A 23,324-nucleotide genomic window follows, 5' to 3' on the forward strand; every position below is an offset into this window, starting at 1 on the left:
TCTTCGTATTGAGAACATTTATCATCAAATAAATTTACTTTCAAATAGTAAGTCTAACATGCAGATTACACTACTTTATAAGAGTAAGAACATCATCCTGTCATTTCTGTGATTCAGTGACAGCGGAAACTGTACAGTATTGAAAAGTTGTGATCATCTTATACTGGCTTCTGTGTCCTCAGTCCTTCTCTGTCCTACATAAAAGCACAAAATCTTCCCCAATATACCCATCATCCCCACCTAGACAAAAAAAATGTCTATTTTTATACTTGAAAATTTACTAGTACTGATATGGAATATAATTTAAAAAATGGTAATATGACTTATGGAATTTTCCTCCCATCAAAATGCTACTTCATCACTCTCCTTTGCCTGGACATTCATTGATAGTACTGTTCTAGTTCTAGACTGGCACTGCTGTAACACCAAGAAACATATCATTCTAGAGCTAACAGTGGACTTGGAGAGAGATCCTGCCTCCAGGACATGATTATTTATTTAAAAATGTACTTGGTCAGAATCATCTGCACAATAATTTTTTTTGGTATTCACACAGAGGTTGTCACGACCCTCAATGGATCTTTAACCCTGAAAACCACCATTCCCTGCACTTCTATTCAAGCAAAAATATCAGAACATGATTCACAAACAAAAAATAAAACCAGAAAATTCTTTGTAAAACGCAGTTTCTGTGAATCTCCTTACCTGAGACTCAGTAGTAAACCATCAACCAAGATGGTGTTTCTTACACCTATTAATGAATATCATGTTATAAATTTGAGTGTTCTAGACATATAAATTTCAACGAGAAAACGAAAATCTTCTATCAAAAGCCATAAATTGTGTTCATAAAGATTTGAGTACTTAGGCAGACTTCATTAAGGTAAAAATAGCAGACAAAAGCAATTTTCACAAGTTTACTCCTTCCCTGTCCACTGTGCCTTAAGTATTACTGTCAAGTAAACAGTCTAAGCTGTATCCATATGCTTTTCTCAGGTAGAAATTGTATCACCTTTGTAAAGCAAACCATATTTTAGAAAAAGGATGCATACCCTTCTAATATTTGGACATCAATTGAAAAACAACCCACCTATTATGATTACTTAAAATCACTTGTATCTAGCATGAAAAACATACACAATCACTTTGTACTTCTTTAATCTTGTCTATGGATACCCACAGGGCAAAAGTGATAACAAGCTAGTGGTGATGTAATTTAAAATTCTATTTTCTGAGGGAGAAAAAAAGCTGCCTTATAACAATAACAATTAACTACAGCAATTTCAATTGAATAAAGTTTTGGGGATTTTCCTCCTTCTTATCTAAAAAGGCCAAGTATGGTAAAAACCCATATTTTTTTGTTTTGTTTTGTTTTCTAAATTTAAATAGGAACCAGCTCAGTCAGACTGACACTTAATGGAAACTTTTTTAAGAAATAATTCTGCACAGGAAAGAAAGCAATGAGATACGTAGTTAAACCACTTGAACCAAGAATATCAAATACTTTTTGTGACCATGAGATGAGTACAGGTTTCCTCTAGATTTCGTCACTAGCATTTAAAAGTATTCCACTCTAAAAAATTATTATTCATTTATGAAGCAATTGCAATCATAAGCTAAAGTACCAGTGGCAAAGAATTGAATGAAACAGCTTATTTTTCAAAAGTTCTTCCTTATTCTCTCAACAAATGCCAGAGTATTACATCTTTCATTTCTTGCAAACTCTGTCACTAGGTTCCCAACTCCCTTTCTGCCTTTCAATCTCATACACTTATTTAACCAACCAGCATGAGGCCAACTTTCCAAAGATCACCGAATTACTGGATTATGCAGGTTCTCTCTACTTTCCCAATTTCCTAATGAAACAAGGGCACCAGTAGACATATTGAATTCTGTTAAATACACAACAAGCACAATATTTAAAAGCCCTTAATCACCAACTGGTGAATCCCGAGTGAAAGAAGGTAATTCATGGAACGATGAAGGAAAGAACAGCAGTTTACAAATTCTCTTGCTAGTGATAGAATTTCGAGTGCAAAGGTAGTATCTGTGTTTTCTTTTCTACTTAGACTCCTTCTTAAAACGGGATCGCCAGCCCTGGGAGCTTCTGAGAAGGGCCACCACTCATTTTCCTTGCAAACAACCTTCCCTGAGCGCAAAAGCTATGAGTGCTGATACCCTGAATGTGGGATCAGATGCGGTGTGGTAGGAATAGGGACAGGGAGAGGCGTGGCATAGTGTACCCTTCACTATGAATCCAAGACACTGGAAGAAAGGCGAGACTCTAGATGGGAAAGTGTGAGAGTGTGCCTGCCTCCTCTGGGGCACTTTGCTCTCAATGTCTCCATGGCTCAGGGCTGCTCTGGTGGGCAAGAACCCATCGGGGTACATGCACGTCGCGCCCGGGAAAGGCCAGTCCTCCCAAGAGAAAAGGTGTCTGGGGAGTAGCTCGGTTTAAAGCTGGTGTGGGAGCGCCGCAAAGGAGAGCGTCGCAGGCTTCTCCCTCTCTTTTTTTCCCCTCCTGCAGCTTCGACTTCTCAGGAATTCAGTCTTCGCAGCCCGTGCAAAATCAGGGGCCACCACGCAGGTAAGAAACTTGGTCTTAGGGTCCTATGAGGTTCTTAATGAGCCTCGTGGAACCTTCTGGGGGCCTGGCACGTTCTAGTCCCCAGCATTTTTCTCCTTCCACCTATGAAGCGCCGCCACTGGGCAGGCCCTGGCGCCTCCCTAGAGGGAAAGGAGAGTTGCAGAGCCGCGTGGTCTTAAGCCCACAAGAGCTGAGAGCTGGAGCCTCCTTGGCCCGCGTCTTCTCCGGTGGATCACCTTTTCCAGCACCATTTTGGGCATCTCAACTCCCGCCACAGCCGGTCGTCCTCAGATGTGTCCGCGTGTGCGGGGTGGGGGTGGGGGGTCGGTGGGTGGTTGCTAGCTCTTCGCTAGGACCCCTCCTCTGCTGGACAAATCCGTAGGGTTTGATCGTCCATTAACATTTGAAACAAACAAACAAACAGAAACTGTAAGTAGAAGTAGGGAAAGGCTCTCTCTTCCTCTAGTCCCATCGCAGCAGACCTGAGAAGGGGAACGTGCCTTGGGTTTGTTGATGTTTGAGACTCATCCTAACGGCAGAGGCAGGGAAGACACGACGAAGAGGTGTCCCAAAGAAACTGGACGACTGAGCAGTCCCTGCCTGCCCCACCGCTTTCGGGAAGGTTCCAGTTCTGTGCCAAACGGCAACCAATCCGGTTCCCATGCTGATTCTCCACCCCTTCGCGGAGAATCCGAAAAGAAAATATGGGCCCCCGAGAGACCCAACACACTTCCAGTCTGGAAGTTCCGGGGGACCCGGGCCCGGGTCTCCCGCCCGCTCCCCACCCAGGCCGCCAGGTCTGGCTGCGGAGTGGCACGGCTGGGGGTGGGGCCCGAGATTCGCGAAGTCACAAGCCTCCGCGGCTTGCGGGGGCACCTTCGCCCACGGACACGCCCTTTCTGCGCAGGCAGCCCGCAGCGACCCTCTGCTAAGCTCCAGCTCCTCACTCGCGACGTTGCCAAACTGCTCAAGGCCTTTCCATCACTCCTAACTTTCGAGATTCGCCCGGGCCGCGTCTCTCCCCGCAGCCAGACCCCAACGGGGAGAGGAGCCTGGAAGGCCGGGGACGCCGAAACTCCCCGCAGGCTTCGCGGAACAGACCCTCATCCTTTCCCCGCCCCTCCCCTCCGCCTCGACCCCCGCCCTTCTGCACGCACCCATTCTACAGCTCCAGTCACCAGAGGCGCGGCGCACACAGCCCTTCTGGTGGGATGTGTCTTGCGATCACCTAACACGCGACCCAGAGCGAAAACACCGAGGAAAGGAAAAGATCAAAAAAGTGCTACCTTGGCAACCACAGGCGTTTAGAGGCCAGCTGGTGGGCTGGGAGGGGCGGCCGCTGCCCGCCTGCCGCTGGTACTCTCCTCGACTACGCGTATTCTTAAGCAATAACAACGTAATCCGTATTATCCACCCAAGAATACCCGTCACCGAAGAGAGTCAGAGGACCAAGCTGCTGCTGCCGCTGCTACCGCTGCCGCTGCTACTGCCGCCGCCACCAGAACTCTTGCTGCTGAGCCCGCCCCTGGCTGGGGCTGGGCTGAGCTTGACCGGGACCATAAATCCATAACTCGATTTCCCTAAAGAAGGATCCAAAGCTGTGCTCGGCTGCTTCCTGCCCAAATCCAAATGGCTGCTCTATCTCCAATTCTGAAAGACAAATCACAAAACCAACCACTTAACACAGAAGAAGAGTGCACTCTTCCCAGTGAAGAAGGAGGACGTGGGAAGGCTCTTTGGGCACAGGGTGGGCGTGACAAGTAACCTTTAGTTTACCTGGTGCTCTCCCAGTGCCTTCCTCTGTCCTTGTTCTGCTTGGTACCCCCTCTGGTCTCAGCCAGCCCACTCTAGGTGCTTTGATTGAGTGTCATGGCAGCGAGAGAGCCCTGTAAGAGACATGCATAGTTAAGCACACAAATATTACAAATGTATTTGCCTAGACGGCTTTAAGAAGAAGTGAGGCTCAAATAAAGATAGGGTCATGCATGGGTGAAATTTTCAGCAGTGTGTTTTGGAAATGCATTTTCTCAAGCCCAAGATCACAGAAAATAAACACTCATTCAATTTACTACTTGAAATCAAATACTTATAGATCTACAAAAATAGGCATCTCTCCTTTGAAGGCCTTAGAGCTATACAACATAATGATTTTTAAAGGGAAAAAAAAAGCTTCAAAGCACAAAATAATTAAACTCATTTTCCATAGTATCAGAACTCACTGAATTGGCAAGCTGGTAGAGTTTCCATGATTTAGGCACTGTTTTGTAGTACCACGATGTGTAATTCCAGAGCCCACATTTTTAATATACAGTACAAATACATTGCTGTGCAGTTGTTGTGAACACCTCTACAGAAAAACCTTTGAAGATCTGTCTTCATAAAAAAAAATTTAAGAAAAAAAAAACAGTATAAACTCATTTGCAAATTGACTGTAATTTTGGTTTCCAGAGAGAGAATCTCTGTGATTCTTTGATGATCAATATGGCTCTTACTGGAAAAGCTTTGTCTTAAGATCCTGCAGTGAATATTCTGATAATAGGGGTTTATTGTTCACTAAATAAAATGAACAAGTGCAACGTCACTACCCAAGACATGTTGTGGTTCCATTAGAAAGTTCTCAATTTGCTTTTCCCTTTACTCTCAAATACATGGAAGTACATCCATGTGAGTGGAATAGGGAGGGGTATATGGAAACATGGCAATAGACGTTATGATTCCTCAAATTATGTAAGTGCAAATAGCTCTTCATCAAGGGATAATTATATAACAGAATCTCTCCCACTACCACAACTCATCTCTAACTGACCTGGTTGCAATTTAAGGCATTTAGGTCGTGCTTTCTCTTATTACTGTTATTTTTTAAATATATGACTTCTCCAACACACCAACTCATCATTTTCCTGACATGTTACTTACAAATAGAAAAATCAACATGAATTCTAGGTTTTATGAACAGCTGTTTAGTATATAATGCCTGATGCCTAAAATAACTCAAAAGAAAAGAAGCATTGCCCAATTAGTAGCCTATTTTACAGTATTTTCAGATGACTTTTAAGTACACCTTTCACAAAAAGACAGATGCCAATTAAACAAATTAATAAGTGCTATTTTCTGCCATTACCTAACATAGCTATAAAGTGAAGCTTTTCTCTGGGGATGCTACAACCAAACACACACACACACACACACACACACACACACACACACACTCACACAGAAAGCTGACAGGTTCTCTTCAGCTTGAACTCCTAGAAACAAAAGCCCTTAGGGAAAGTAATGCAATAGTCTGTGAGCAAAGTGTACATTTGTTCCTGAACTCTTCCATTTAAAATCAACTAACATTAAAAGGAAAATAAGAAACACATTTTAGAGACAGATTTTGATTTAGTAAATAGAACATTCCTTTTGAATTAAAAAGGATTATCAAGGCATATATACACCACACACACAAACACACATACATACATATATGCATATACATACATACATACATACACAACAATACATGGCATATCAGAATCACAGCATAAATACCCACACAGCTTTTCAATGCTTTCTGAGTAATCTCCTTTAGTTTTGCTTCCTCACAATTGGAATAAAGCACGCACACACACACACACACACACACACACACACACACACACTGACCCACAGACTCACACGCTTTAAGAAACTAGAACAACGCAGTCAATATGCTTTCTTTTTATCCAAGTAGTCAGTGCCAGCCCTTTCCCTACCTACCTAAATGTTCTCCCAGCTTCAGCACCTGGACGAGTGGACAGCTCAGCCCGGGCCGATTGCCGGCAGCACTCGCAGCAGAACTGACTCTCTGAGCTCTAACCAAAGCTCTCTCGTGCTTCCGCGGGGCAGCCTGACTTACGAGAACACCATTTCCTACGAGACCACTGCCGCTGGGTGCATATTCAATTCAAGCCTCCTTAAGCTGTCGGATTTCCCCCACCCATCCACCCTCCCCCCCTTCTCCACCCTCTACACAAAAACGGAAAAGGGAAAAAAAGCCCAATACCATCAGGGCGTTTGTTGATCAACTTACACTTTGCTTTTGAATATTTAGATACTGCTAGCGGAGCAATATCAACGGAGGCTTAGGTCTGCATTAAGTACCTTTGTTCATCGACTCCTGCAAGCCATGTTTATTAGAATCTACATTTCTCTAGCTCCCCAATAACTAGAGGTGTGTTTTGCGGGCAAGGGCTTTCAGCACCTTTTGATCTCTCAAGGCCACCGCGACTGACTGCCAGTCCCCACTACTTTCCCACCCTGTCCCCCGCACTCCAACACCCATCCCAGTCAAACGCTTGGTAATTTGCGACCAAATATACATAAAGAAACGCGACAAAGCAATCGGTTTGAGGAAATAAGCCAATTAAGCTAAAGCAGAAATGCCTGTCTCTCTCCCCTCCTCCCCCTTGCCTCCCTCCCTCTCCCTCTCTCTTTCCCTCTGAAGTAGAAAGGGGGAAACACCGAGGAGAGGGGAAAAATCGGGAGGAGTGTGATAGTCGACTCTTACAATCAATGGAAAAACACTATACACATCTTACTGAATAATACTGTCGTTCTCAGACAAAAAGAAACAGATTTATCGATGTAAACATAGTCTCCCTGTTCCACACATCCTACATCCTTTACGTTTGCTGAGATTTGTCTTGCGGTATAGCAAAGTAACTGTCACAAATCCATCTCGATTGAAGAGCTTACCCTCTAAATCCAGGTTTCAAGCGGAACTCCAACTGTGTGTAGAAGCCAGAGAGTCATCTGATGAGCAGTGAGGTAGGCTCTGGGCAGTGGGAGCTGCTTCCCTCGGAGTGCCGGGTTACAGTGTTAACAAGCCCTAGGAAGGGACCTCGGTGCCTTGCGCTGGCTGTGCCCCAGTGCCTTCGCATGGTGGCGGCTTGCTCACGCTTCCGAGGAGTCCCAGGCGGTAGCCTTCAGCTGATGCGAGCTTCCAGAAAGGAGTGGGGAAGGGAAAAAAAATCATCTAATGCAATCAAATCGATCTGATCTACACCATCTGTCGCCTGCCACTATACACAAACGTTAAAATAGGAAAACGGAAAACACTGACAACCCGAGAGGGCTGGTCTGCAAAGAGTTCATTTTTAGCAGAGCATAATTGGGTATGGTCGGCGTACAGTTACAAAAGCTGCTGTTAACCATCCAGTAGTGGATCCCAAACATGCTAATGGTGGATTAATTGAGGAAGATCTGACGTGCAAGCTTCATAGTCTCTTATTCATGACTTCCCAATGGGAAAGGACCAATGCCTTGTGGGACCATGGTAACATACAGTCAAAAAGCTGCTAAGAAAATGGCTGTGTGTTCACAGCACCTCTCTCTGATAACAAACATATGTCGACTAAAACGGTTTAGTAGAATGGGGGGGGGGTGTGTTGGAGAATAAAATTTTCTTTCCCAGTATAAGCAACCCCATCTTCCTTCCTTAAAGAAATGCAAAAATAGACACCATATCTTTACCACAGTGGAGGAAAAAAAGATGTTTTAAAAGATTTTTTCAAGATTAAATTCTGCCACATGAAAGAAACAACACTCCTGTGCAGCAATTCTAAAAAAAAAAAAAAAAAAAAAAAAAAAACTATTATCATTTTTTTCCTTACTGTGATCAGAGTAGATCTATAGCATGTGCAGTATATAGAAACTCAGCCCAGTTAATCCTACCAGGATTGACTGGATGTTGTTTAATGCCAGATACCCTTTTGATTTCCTGAAATCAGGATGCCTCTTGGGCAAGACATTTTGCATCACTGAAAATTGACATAATGAACGTTAAGTGTGATTGCAGTGAGGAGATGGGGAGAGTTTTCTTTTTTAATTCTACAGTTATTCCCTCTGGCCAAAATTCCTTTTGGACTGTTTCCAGTCTTTCCTGATCAGCTGATGGGGGAGGTATAGGGAAGGGGAGGGAGTGTAGATACAGGGTCAGGGGGAAGAAGGAGGAGGGAGACTGTAGATTACCAATAGCCAATAAATTCAATTCTACCTGTAATAAAAAAACTATGGCAATAAAAGAGATCACTTACTAATTGCTGATCATGATATTTAAATATAAATATAAACCAGTTTTTAAAATTAGTGGTTTATATGTGGAAAGAAAATAGTGCAAACAATAGAGTGACCATCCCTTACCCATTTGTATTTTTAAAATTAAAAAAGGAATACAGAGTTTATTATCTAGATATGTGATGTTCTTTTATTATCTATGTCCAAATAGGCCGCGTTTCCTCTCATTTTGTCATCCATTTGAACGCTGAAAGTTGTATTTATTTTGATTTGGCTGCCTTTGAGAATATAAATTACGTATATTCATAGTAAACAATTAGTGTTTAGGATAATTCTTGAGAAAGCTGAATATGTCTTCTGAAACTTTGATCATCTCTTTAAGAAAAAAAAAACCTCACAGTTATGAATTAGATTAGTCTCAAAATATATCTTGAAGACAAACCAAACAATTTACCTGATCTTTTGTTTCAATATACATTAATTAAGCACTCTTTCCAACCTACACAACATTCCAGGGTCATAGTCAGAAATCCCAGTCTAATAGCTCAGCAACCTTTGTTGTCATTCGTGTCAAGCTATTGCCCCCTGCAGGTTAGGCTGAAAGTGCAGGCAGAATTTGGCCAAGTCCTCGTAAATTTATGGTAGTCACGTTACTCATTCTCTCCCAATACTTAAGTAAAGTCCATTTATTAACTTTAAGTTTGTTTACATCATAGTTTAAACTGTTTAGAAATAGCTAGTAAATTGAGAAAAAAATGAAATGAGATTTGTAGATAGCAGATTTCAGTTTTCCTTCTGAGAATTGCAGGGTGGAGCAGATTACCCACTTTGTTGTCACACAGGAAGTACCTTTTTGCACTCAATATTGTTTCTTCACCTTTTCATATCCTTTCCCCACAAGCTCCAGCAAAACTTAAAAACAAATGCAACAGAATTGGAATTATGATTTCTCAACAATAAAGAAATTATTCTGGGTAATTTACTACTTGATGTCAGTGTGCTCTAGGTAGACTCAATGAAGTGCATTCGAATCAAACCCTTTCAGAGTCTTCCTACTACTGATATGAGGACAATTACAATGTTTTTCTTGAATATAAAATGAAATGTTATTTCAACGTCCATGCTCCCGCCATCCTATCCTCCTCTCCTACAATCAACTTTTCCAAACAAGGCACCTCGCCAAGATGAAATAAATTTAGTGTTGACAGAATAGAGATTAAGTCAACTTCTCAACAGTATTAGAAAGTGGGGCAGGTTTATGGGAATGATTTCAGAAGGCTTATGGGAAGATTCTTTTATATTTTCGAAGTCATGATATAGCTACTTACACTGAGTCATAAAGAACCCTGCAGTGGTATTTCCCTATTATTTAAATACATATTTTATTGAACAGTGGGATATCATTATGCAAAATATCATTGATTTTAATGTCAAATTAGCAATCAATAAGAATTTTACCCAGTCAAATGTTAGAAGTACTATTTCCACATTGTGTTGAAGTAGTTAGAAACATGAAATGCATTATTCTATCTTAACAGCTATTCTGAAATGCACACAAAAGACTTAAATAAGGATAGTGGCAAGACTCAGGGCTTTCTTGGAGGATTTTTTTACCCTACTCACTGATACTTTTTCCAGACCCTCTGGAATAAAAACATGGTATGGGAACTGGGGATGACTATGTCATATTTTGAACAAATCTAAAAACAAAACCAACCAAACAACAAAACCTGAAAACCTACCCTTGTTTTATTACATTTTTAAAGCTTGGTAAATTTCAAAAGGACAGTACATCTATAAATTAAGATCTTTGCTTCTACATTTCATTAATACTCTTGATCCAAGCAAAGAGAGGATTTGGACTAGGCTGTTGGACTATTAATTGCATAACTTGTTGTAGCCAGAAGAGTGACTGGTTGCCTGCAGCTGACATTTCTAGCTGTCTTTGAGTGGACATTTTTCTTTCAAAATACATATCATATATTTGATATGATTACACATGATTATATATATATATATATATATATATATATGCACACTGCTATTGAGCAAGACAATTTCAACTATTTTGATTCAAATGTCTATCAAACGTCTATGGACAGAGTTGCTCTTAATTAGCGTCCAGAAAAGAGAGATGGTGTCATTTGACCTGCGGGTCTGAATCAAGGGCAATGATTTTTAGTTCTCCCCACACACGACGCAACAGATGGCCCGCAAGTGCCCTGAAAAACACAATTCTCTTCCTCTTACTATCATCACTATTATTCTAATTGTTTCTAAAGGATCCGAACAGGGTTCCAGAAACCTTGTAATGTTGTTATTGCCGGAATCCTGGGTTATTGGACATTCTTATCCTCAGAAGCTAAAGGCCAGGCAATCTTATTCATTTGTGTCCTATGACTCAACTCAGTTTCCAGTTGGCGGGCCGTGTGTGGGGTGTGTGTGTGTGTGTGTGTGTGTTCATCCTGAAAGTGCTTCTTTCCAGAGGTTTTCAAATGCAAATGGAGTGGGAGCGGTGGGAGTTTTGGTGGAGTGTGGTGTGTGGCTTGAGGGCATTTGGGGAGAGGGTGTCTCGGGCAGTAACTTTATACAAATTCAAGGCCATCACTACTGCTGCAGATCTAAACAAGGTAGTTCTGAGAGACCCCTTAAAAGATAGGAGTATCTTCCTTATCTCCACCGAGACGAGCTAAAGGCAGGTACCAGTGCTCGCGCTGTTTTGAGAGAGGGTCCCGAACACCGCCGGAGGCCAGTTCTCGCGGGCGGGCCGGGACTCAACTCTCGTGTGGCGAAGGGCAGCGCGCCGTTCGCCAGGCCCAGTGCGCCAACGCGGAGGAAGGCCAGCCGCCCTGGACCCCGGCTCGGCTCACTTTCCCCGGACGCCCCGGCGTGGGACGAGGGCACCGCTTTAGCCACATCCACTCTAGTTTCAGCAGCTGCGGCCCGCCAGCGCGGTCTCGGACCCGGGCCTCCTCGGGGAGAGTAAGGGAGCGAAAACTCCACCTCCACCTTGGCTCTCAGCTCGAGGAAAGGAAGCCAAAGCAAAGGTGTGCTTACACCGGACAACGATACACAAACCGTTGCCTCTTTGGGTTAAGGCGGCCTGCGTTTTGCAGCCCCAGGAGCGCAAGGTGCGGTCCGCGCGGGGACGAGGGCACAGGGAGTCGCCGCCCCCGCTGTATCCCCACCGCGCGCTCTCTCGGGCCTCCCGCGTCTCGGCCAGCGACGTCGGCTCGCCCCCTCACACCCTCGCCGGGAAGGCTGCCCCCAGCCGAAGGCGACCTGGGCCGGAGGCCGGAGCGAGACGGCGCCGCGGCGCTTGGGAGCCAGAGTAAAGCGGAGGCGCGGACCCTGTTCCTGAAAACGCTCGATTCCTCCAGAGTTTGTCAAGTGTCAAGCAGCTCCAGGAAGGCGAGCTTTCGGGGAAACCCACTGTGTGGCTCACCCCGTTTGGTCTCTGTCAAGCCCTCGCCTTCCTCGTCTCTCCAGATCCTCCGCGCTCCCGGGGTCGTGGGCAGCGCGGGCTGAGCCGGCCGAGGAGGCAGCGCGGCTTTAGGCAGAGCGAAGGGGCCCCCTGCTGGCCGGACGCGGCAGGCGCGGCAATCCGCTCCTGGTTCCCGCCGCCCGGCCGCGCAGCCCCGCCCCGCCCAGCCCCGCAGCGACCCTCCAGCGCCCCCGGCGCTGAGGACGCGTTAAAAGAAACAGAAAACAAAACAAAACAAACAAAGCGCCAAAATCCACTCTCACCTCGTCTGCTGCTTAAAGGTAAGTGTGAGTCCAGCCTCTTCTCCCATGCCCCTCTCTGACCCTCCTCTGGTCCTCTGGGCTGAGATCTGGGGGAGACAAAGGGGCAACTCACCCCACCCCAAATAAATCGTGGCTGCTTTTGAAAGCACGTTTTGCAAACATAAAGATCAAACACAGACAGACACACACACACACACCCTCATCCAAACCCACACTTACCAGTCCGGAAGAGGGCTACTGATGTGCATGTTTCTGGAAGCATTTCATTAGCTGTTGGAGGAAACGTTTACTGATACTGCAGGTTGTAGGCAACTCCAGTAATTCTGTGTATTGGAAAGAGGAGGGAAGACGAGGAAAGATTCCCTTTAGTTTAATCCTCCCTCCCATACCTGGACGTGAGTCCTATTTTCAGTCTCAAGTCCTAGCATGGGTAGAAAAGTTTTCATCCTCTTACTGAGAAGGAAGAGAGATTCAGCCCTTTTTGGGGGTTTTCCTGTGTACTGCTCCCATTCTTCACCAGAGAACTGGCGAAGGGATTGTTTTGTTTATCTAGACAATTCATAACTTAGTTCTGTATGGTGTTTTGAAATTAGTTTAACCTTGAAATAGTCTATGTGCTTTGAGTGGCAGGTTCTTCTGTGCTTAGGTACAGGTTATTAAAAATCACAATGTTTCTTTCTATTCAGGCAACCTTGAGTTAGAGATGGGCATAATGTCTTACTATTGTGACTTTCAGTAGTGTCTGTTGCCTCTGGATGTTTACTGTCTTTGGAGAAGGAGTAAGGTTTAAAAAATTTGTTTTATAAGTTTAGGCAAATAATAAGTATAGGTCCAGTAAGAAAAGATCAGTACTATTTGCTTCTACTTTCTTCACACACTCTTTGGGGAAGAGAATTAAGGATTTTGACTGTCCCTGAGACTAGTTTATAGTAGGCCAGATCTAGAAGAGTATCTTTTAAAATGGTGTGTCTTTTTATTTGGTATTTTCAGATGGATGACAGAATATTTGATCTGCTAATAGGAAAGGGAGTAAGGCTGATTTGGAGTGGGATCCGGCACCTCTCTTTTATATCCAACAGTCTGGGAGATCTGAGCCGGTCACAGAGGATTAGAACTCCAGAAGATAACAATAACAATTATAATAATAAGAACTAACATGTATTGAGTGTCTGCTCACTACCAGGTGCTAAGTTTCAGCCTTTACCTTCATTATCTCATTTAATTCTCACTACAGTCTTATGGATAAGGTACTATTATAGTTTCTCATTTTACAGATCAGGAAAGTAAATCTTAGAAAGGTTTATTTATTTGACTAAGGAGACAACAGGTGGTCATCATAAAGTAAGGATCTGAAAAGTAGGCAGTGGGAGAGATATCTTGAGAAATGATGCTTATTGTATTGAATTCAAGGTGGCAATAAACTAATAGTTTAAGTCTGAGTTTTGTCTTTCATAAAAAAAAGAGAAAAGGTAATCTTTTCTGGAAAGAAAATATTAGATAAAATGGGAGTATTTGTTGCAAAAAATTCTAGTCATCAATTCCCTATTCCTATTTCCCAGTTGAAAAAACTGAGAGAATGAATCGACTTAGCTTCCCTGGCAAGGTGCACAGCCAGGCCTGGAAATGAGATTTTCTGATTCCAGCTCCTCTGTCCATTCTACTTAACCAGACTGTCCAAACACAGAAAGGGCCTTGGTTTTTCTCAAAATGCTAAACAGTAAATCATTAACAGCTCATAGTCCATATATCTCAGTGAGTAAGCTTTCTTTCAGCTTAATTGTGAATACCTTTTTATACTTAAAAGGATGCAAATGTAGAAATTGTGCTGTTTTCAGTGGTGAATTAAATGACATAAAATTCACAAAAGACTAAATAAGCTACATCAGCTTTACTTGAAAAGCAGTTAAAGCAGTTAAAAAGATATCTGAAAGGCCTGAGTACAATTTTAGTCTTCTTCACCCCCCACAAGACCGATCTTACCCCACGCCAGGTAAGTCATTCCACATTACATTTCTGCTAGTTTTTGTTCATGAAGGAGTTTAACACTCACAAGGTTTTGGTGCTTTTCATCTCCATTCATATCTTTCTTCTTTGTTCTGTGAATGGTTACAGTAAAAATATCAAAACAAATCTCTGGAGTGGCCACTTTAATGACAAAAAATATATAAAACTAATTGGCAAGAGATTTTAGACTGGCACCCACATTTTAAGACACACTTAAAATGCACTGAAGTATATTGTGTAGAACTGATTCACTCTGTGTTGTAAAGTTAGCTCAGGTACAGAATGTGCTTCATAAAATGGTCTTAGGGTTACTTCATTTTCAGTAGGGCTCAAAAGTATCAGAAAAAGCCAGATGAACTGCCTTAAGTCACTGATTGGACTGCAGCCCATGTGTCTCATCTTTCTCAGTCATTTGTGTGCAGATTATTTGGCCACATGGCCTCCTGTCATGTTGGGGATCTGTGATTTTTCCAGAGGTTTAATTTAGTTGAATATGATTGTTAATGTCAAGCTGGGAATTTTCTCTCCCAACCTCTCATTAAAACCATTAGTATCAATATCAGTTTGGAACTATTATGTTATGTAATGAAACTTGCTTGTCTGCGTGAATTTGTACCAAAACACTCTCAGATTTTTAGATTTGAAGGGCTTTTTGAAATTATCTAGTCTAATCCTTTTATTTACTGATGGATAAATTGACGTCCTAAGAAGTAATTCAGAATTCTCCATGTCACTGCCTACTTAGTGGAAGAATGAGAACTGGAACCCAGATTTTCTGTATTCAACCTCTAACGCAGAAGTGCATTGCCACAGCATCATGTTCCTTCTTTATTTGATTGTCAGAGATTCAGTCACTCATTCAACAACTAGTTATTGCCATGAACTTGGCAGCTGTCCTAGACATTAGAAATTCAACAAAAGGAAAAAATAAAACAATCCAGAAAAAGGCTTTAATTTGTTGAAATTTATATTTTAATTGTGGACAAAGTCAAATGCCAGTCTTAACAATGGTTAGAAAGACATTTTATAAAGACATTTTTCTTAAAAAATACCTTTAATGTGTTATAAAGTGAAAGGCAGCAACAACATGCTAATATTCTTCCACATTTCCTGTGAAAGAAATTTGGGGATCTCCTTAGTGCCAAATAATTAATTGACTGGAAATTGGTAAATGGAGAAAGCACACTGTAACCACGTAGGCAGGACCCTCTCAGGTGATCCATTCATGGATCAAGGGTAATTCTTTTCCAGAGTCGTCTTGTGATTTGGGATTACAGGCCTGTGAGAAAACATGGACTTGTGCAGGAACTAGCATAAAGAAATAATAAAGAGATCAAAGAGGAAATTATTCAACAAGATGTTTTTAAAAAAGATACATTTTCAAATGTATATTAGATTATCCTAGCAGATGAACCAAAAGGCCAGGAGAGTACTAGCTTGAGAGTTTAAGGCAGAAGCCACAGGGTCTATTATAATTGGTTTTTGTGATAAGCTCAAGTTTCCCCTTTTAGAATATGATATACAGTAGCCCCCTTCTCCACACCCCCCAGTGGAATAATTGGGGAGGGCAAGGTATAAAAAGTTGAATCCTGTAAAATCCTTGGTCTCATTATTGTGAGATTCATAAAAAAATAACATTTTTCAATGTTATTTCAATGTTATTCAAGTAGAACAGGCCATTACAAACAAGACATACACTGGACGTTGAAATGAAAAATTATCAAATGATTAGGATACAGCAGCTTCCTAAAATCCCCCCCCCTGCTGCTTTTCCTGCAACAATTTTGCTTGTCAGAGTTTAAACAATGAGGACCAACGGCCAATTGTCTCATGTCCACGTTTACTACTAGTGAGGGGCAGGGTTTTTTTTGCAGGGTTTTACCATATTTTGCCTAGTAATGAAATGAAGTTTTCTTTTGACAAATATATAAAGTCAAACTTTTAGAATTGGGAAGAGTGGGGGGATGCGGTAGGGAGAAAAGAGTTTTGTCTGATAAAGCAGGGGGAAAAGGTACATTTACACACTGAAATTTCTTCTCTTTCCTGACAATTTAATTTGTATTTGTTCTCAGTTCCAATAAAGCAATAATATAACATATTAGTTGTAAAGTAGTTAATAATATAGTATAATATATTCGTTAATAAAATAGTAGTTTGGCTGTTTCGCATTTCGGCAGTCTATGTGTTAGTCATGTGATAGACAAGACTGACTGAAATAAACTTGGATGACTGTTCCATAGTTAGGGCCACCCAAATCCAATTCACTGTATTGTGAACTGTTAAGGAACTCTTGCAGAATTTCTCTTTCATGTTGCCTGGATGTCATGTGTTGGTATCAACCAAGGAAATGATTAGATTATATCCTCAGGAGAATCACTGATCTATTTTCTGCCTCCAAGTGTAATCAAGATTAAACTGCAACTGCACGAAGTGTTGCATTGGAGATAAATGGTTGAATTGTTATCCCTATTACCTGTATTACTGAGACTAGAAGTTGGAAGTAAAGAGCTCTGAATCTCTGACTTTTCTGCCCACAGACCCACTGAAGAAGCAATAGCATACTCCCCCTCTAGGATCACTGAAAAAAGTAGCAAATCTTAAATGAAGAAAAACATGAGACCTGAGACCTTTTTGATCTGCTTTAAGATCCGAGTGAGCTTATGGAACAATTATGTTGGAGCACCCAAGTGATGTGACTGAGGTTATCTTTCTGGAGGGGTGAAAAGGTCTTTGTGAAACACACAGCTTTTGGAGCCTACTCTCTGTAGAAAGAAAGACAGGAAGGAAGGACGGGAGGGAGGAAGGCAGGCAGGAAGGAAGGAACAGAGGGAGGAAGGGGGAAAGGGAAGTGAAGGAAGGGAAAGGAAAAAGGGAGGAAAGGAAAAAAAAATCTCTTTTGAGGTAGGGGTTGAGTGACAAGAGAAACTTTTAGCCTTCAGGTTTATTTTCTCTGCACTAGGTATATAATAATATAGTTTTTAAATTTGTTAGTAATTTTCATTGGAGTATGGTTGCTTTACAATGTTGTGTTAGCCTCTACTGCACAATAAAATGAGTCAGCCATACACATACAGATATCCCCTCCCTTTTGGACTTCCCTCCCATTTAGGTTACCACAGTGCATTAGGTACAGATCCCTGTGCTATACAGTATGTTCCCATCAGTTGTCTATTGTATACATAGTATCAGTAATGTATATGTATCAATCTCAGTCTCCCAGTTCCTCCCTCCCCACCCCTTTCCCCCTTGGTTTCCATACATTTGTTCTCTACGTCTATGTCTCTATTTCTGCTTTGCAAATAAGATCATCTATACCATTTTTCTAGATTCCACAATACTATAGTTTTTATATCTTTAAATCCATACTTAGCTAGGCATTAAACATTAGGAATAATCTGTTTATAGAAAATAAAGCCATTTTTATTTGAAAACAAATGGAAAAGATAATTATTTTTCCCCAAATGTGTACCCTTTTAATTGATCAAATGCATCCAACAAATTCTGCCGGCAATTTGAACACTCTGTAGGTGTTGTTGCTGCTCTAAATTTGTCTGCAAGAGGAATTGTAAATGGTATTTACCTTTTAATTAAACAAAGCATCTTGGAAATTAAACACATGTTCTTGCACATCAAAATTTAGTTAACATTCTTTTCATTGTTCATCCTGCTGATACTCTGACTGCATCATGAGTCCACACACAATATAGAATCACGCTGCTCCCCCCTCTCCTGCACTTTGCATTCTTCAGAGTAGATGATATCACATGCTAGAGTACACTCTGTAACTGACTTCTAATAACTGAGCAGCTTTTCCCATTTAATATACTTAATATTGTGTAAAATATGGGGCTGCATTGGTGTGTCCAGAACCTGGAAAGCTTTGGACACTGATCTGACATATGTCTTATAATCTTACACTGGAAATTTGACAGTGAATGACAGAACACCTTAGAGGAATATAAGAAGCTGATAAAGGCAGAAGCACTGCACATAAATGCAGAGTCTGGTTTCTAATAGCTACATACTTTTTTACATGCATACTAGTAATTTGACATTTATAATTCACTGTTGAGCTGAATTTCTGTCATTTTTTTACTGTCAAGTTTTCCACATTTTGAAATAAATGTCCCTTCTAATTATTATATGAATTTGAACTCCAACATTCAATTATTTCCCCTGTCCCTTATAATGGAATACTACATTTGGCTGAAGTCTGATTTGTAAGACCATTTAGGAAATGTGATCGTTTCACATGTATCCCCGCAAAACTATACATGGGCACCCCTTTCTTGATTGTACTCTGCCTTACTTGTGAAAGTACGATTTAAAACTCATCCATCAGTACTATTTCCAAGAAAATAAGGTTATTAATGGCAGAATGAAGCTGAGATAATTAGGATATCATCTTAATGGAACAAAAGTCAGAGAGAGGTTTTTCAATAAAGCAAAACTGTAGTTAACGACTGTCACTCAGTTGTACCGGTGCTCATTAATCTCTTTTATTTCTGTTTATTTATGGTTTATATAATTGAAATAAAGCCATTCGCTTAGAATATTGCCAAAGGAGAAATGCTTTCTGCTGTGAAAAGCGGCATTTCAGAATAAAGTTAAATAAAATCCAGGGTGAGATGAGGTCTTCCCTTATCATTATGGCACCTCGAAGATTTTTCTTTTTTAAAGTTGAGAGATTATTTTTACTATCAGTGTTTAGTTTTAAGGTTCAGGTAAATAGCATGTTGAAGAGACGCTATTCATGTAAGAAATTGCTTTGAGGCACAGAAATGATTGGTGTGGATAGAGTGGAGGAAAGGGTGAGCAGCCCTTAGTGTCATAAAAAGCTTCAGCTTAAAGGAGTCAACGACATACAATCTTTCTCTGTCGTAACCAAGCTTTAAAATACAGAAGTAAATAATAAAAGTACCATGTGCCAATAAAGAATTTTATGTTTTAAATAGGTTTTTATAAAAATGTTGGTAGTATGATGCTTGTTTGTTGATTAAAATAAGCCTTCACACATAAGAATAAAATGCCCTTTCTTGATTTCCAGGAAATGAATAGAATGTGAATACTGAATGCGTGCAAATAGGACCTATAATAATCAAATACATTTCCCTAGATTCAGATAAGACCAAAGATGATGGACTTTGGATAATGACAGAATTTTAAAATGTTATTATTTGCTTTTATACTAGCACAACTTCTGTCCCCTTGTTTAAACATTTGACAATTTTCCAACTATAAAGAAAATCTATGCCAGTCAACGAGTTTCAGAAATATTAATTGGAACTTTCACTGATGTGTAAAAATGTGCCTGAACTATAGACGTAGATTTTCTGTCTGAAAAAAAAATTTGTTTTAAAGTTTCATATTGATTCTTGTGCCATTTGGTTTTCACTAGGCTTATGAAAGATAAAGCAGTGATTTAACTCTTCATAGAGCCATCCAATGTGTAATAATTTTTAAAGTGATGTATAAGGCTTCCTTCTTTTAAAATAATTTTTATAGCATATTTAATAATGTGCTCTCATTTTATATATCAATTTACAAAAATATGAATAAAAATTTTTCAAAAAATAAGTAGTGCCTTCACAAAAGCTGACAAAATAACCAGTGCTTCTTTAGTTTTTGCTGACTACCAGGCATTGTGCTGGATACGTGACACATCCCAGAAACGCTGTTAAGATACGTTGCATCTTGCAGCAACCCCACGTGGAGGTACTCTGAGGGGACTGAGACTTATGGAGACTGAATGCCTTGTTCAAGGCCACCCATCTGTAAAATGTGGGATTTGGTTTCAAACCAAGTTCTGACCTGAGGCAAGGCTCTTATATACATTGCTGTGTGTCTACTCACAGTCTAATTTACTGAACACTTAGCAAGTACCAGACACTGTCCTTAGTAATTTACAGGCTGTGAAATGTTTCTTCTTTAGCATCAAACCTAAATCATAATCTAAGACAAGAATTTTGACTCAAATGGTACTTCTGGGTTTAGGCTGAGTGGGGAAGTAGAAGGGTGTATAGGTAGGGTCACCTAAAGCTAATATGCTAAGTGGGCCAAGTGTGTTTTCAGTGCCTTTTCATTCCCACTTTCTCCCCTCCCCCAAGTCTATTTCCCATTCCCATCGAACAAATTTTCAGAAGAAGATACTCCTGCCAAAAATGTGCATTTGATTAGGGTCATCTAGAAAACTGAATGGAAGTTAAGCTTTAAGGAAATAGATTCACTCGTGCATTCATTCACTCATTCATTCGTTTTAAAGTATGAAAGGGATGTGAGGACCAGAGAATATCCTAGAAATCATATAGTTCAAGGGTGAGAAACTAGAGTCCCTCCAAATAGGGCCTGCAATGTGGCTTTTCCCCATTATATTTTATTTTGAAAAATTGAATTTGAATGCCTTTAGGTGAGGCATAGTTTGTCCAGTACACCATAGATCCTCACCACCAATTCCATCATACTCTCATCCTTGTTCCACACATTCCCTACTTGGTTCCTCAAATCATTTTAAGCTTATGACTGCAGATAGTCACACATAGAACATTTTTGAGAAGCCTGAGTCCAAATAAGTTAGATTCTCTCCCCAAAGTCAATATCATCTTATTCTTTCAACACCTAGGACAGTGCTTTGCACATAGGAAGTTCAATAAATATTTAATGAATGAATGAGTGAATGAATTAATTAATGGGACAGACTTGAGACTGCAGCCCAAGTGTCCCTGGTCCGATCCAGTGTTTGTTGCACCTTATCACTTAATCCTTGGGAGGAATGGGGAAACATCTCTACTTTTGTGCACAGGAAATTTGACTCTATCTTTCAGTACATGATTTTTCTTTTTCTGCCTAAATCAAATGAGGCCTAAACTAAAAGTAATTCAGCCAGAGGAGATTCATTCAAAGGTTGGTTTCAAATTGAAATCATGTAAACACAGCAACTAAATGTATAGTACTTTCCAGAAGACCCAGAAAATCATATTTACTTCCAATAAAGTCATGATTATTGATGTAGTACACTATCTTCATCCCTGAGAATGAAAGGGACAAAGAAATATGACAAAGTGAATATCTTTGTCAGCCATATCCAGAATGTTTTAGGAGCCTGGAGAAACCTTTGGGCTGAGCTGACTTTATAGCCAAACATTCCCCCCCCCCCCAAAAAAAAAGAATAACTGAGCCATTTATCTATCACTATGATTAATCTACTCCATACCAACAGCTGGCTATTTAGAAAACAACTGGTTCCTTTATTCAGCATTCATTTGTGTATTTAGTATGGTATAGCTTTGAGCTGATCCTTCTATCATTGTTATAGCGTGTCAGCCATATGACTGCTCTGGAGAACCTTGGAATGTCCGTTCGGGTTAATTGTATAAAGTAAGAAAAGTTATACTTTTGATTGAGAATGAGTTTTAAGGCAGTAACCATGTTGCCACAGGTGTGAGAGATACTCTAATTGGGCCTATCAAGCATACAGAGTCAGGGCAGGGTATGACATATGATGAACTGAGACCAGGTCTTCATCTGCCACGTAACCATCTGCATGACCATCACATTACCATTACAAGCTGTTTCAAAGCCTTCAATGCTCCTTATTTTCTAACAACAAATTCCAAGTCCTGAGCATGTCAGTCAAGGCTCACCATGCTGGATGCTCAATAAATATTTTTTCAATAAGCTCATGGATATTTGCTGGCATACACTGTGTCCTGCTTTCACCCAAGAATTCTCAAAGGCCTCTGAGCCTTGTTTTATTATTTTTTTTCCTATGACTTTTCCCACAATTCCCTGGGAAAGCCCTTCTCTTACTTCAAGCATGTCCCCAGCCTCACCTCCTTTATGAAACTATTTCTGTCCCTGTTTTTGAGCATCCTCTAAAAAGTTTAAAGAAATTGCTCTCTCTTTTCTAATATATTGCACAGCACTTTCCTGGCTGCTATTATGCATATGTCACACTTTACCTATTTTATAGCTATTATGTACATGGTGTATTACCTATATTATAGATGTTAGGTGCAAGCCCATGTTACCTATATTATAACATTATATATATATATATATATATATATATGTATATATATATATGTATATATATATATATGGTTCCCTAAAAAATGTAAGCTGAGAGGAAGTGGTGATATCTTTTGAGATATATCCCTAGCTCTACCATTTTTTGCTTATTTGAGTGTGACTATAAAGTAGTATATTTTCTCCTTTCTTCTTACCTAATTTCTTTTGTTCTTTTCTTACTTAAATTTTTTTTTAAAACTATGAAATTTGCACAGCAAATATAATTTCATCTTTCAAGATGATATTTATTTTGTTCACGCTGACATCATTAAAACATGTTTTAAGATCATCTCCTCTGGAATTGTTTTAAAATTGTCTCATTACTTTCTGCCAGCCTTTAGTTTTTGGTCTCATTTTGGTTGGTTAAAAAATTTTAACTCATGTTCAAAATTTGAAGACTTGCAGCAACTGAAAAAAAACCTAAATGCCAAACAAGAGTTATTGGTTAAAAGGAAGTGTAATAATCCTTATAAAGAATATTATGCAGCCATTAAAATAATGATATGTAGGAAATTAGGAAATTATTTGTATGAAAATTGTTCATTCTTTTTTCTTTTTTGTTACTAGTGATGATTTTTCTCTTTTTATAAAAAGATAATTAAACTAAAGAGAATTTGAAAGAGCAATTCCATGGACACCCGTATATCCTTCTCCTTGGTTCATTGATTATTAACATTTTGTAAACATTTTCTTTATCTGCTTTTCTGTTTCAATTTAGATTGATGGAGAGAGAGAGAGATAGGGGTGTGTGTGTGTGTGTGTGTGTGTGTGTGTGTTGTGTGTGTGTTTCCTAGGCCCAGAGGATTTTTCTTCATCTTTAGAGTCTACAGTCTAAAAAATACTAGTTTTATTAGAGCTTGTCTGGGTCAGTTTTCCCAGT

This window comes from Stenella coeruleoalba, assembly GCF_951394435.1.
Source record: "Stenella coeruleoalba genome assembly, chromosome: 1".
NCBI classification, from domain to species: Eukaryota; Metazoa; Chordata; class Mammalia; order Artiodactyla; family Delphinidae; genus Stenella; species Stenella coeruleoalba.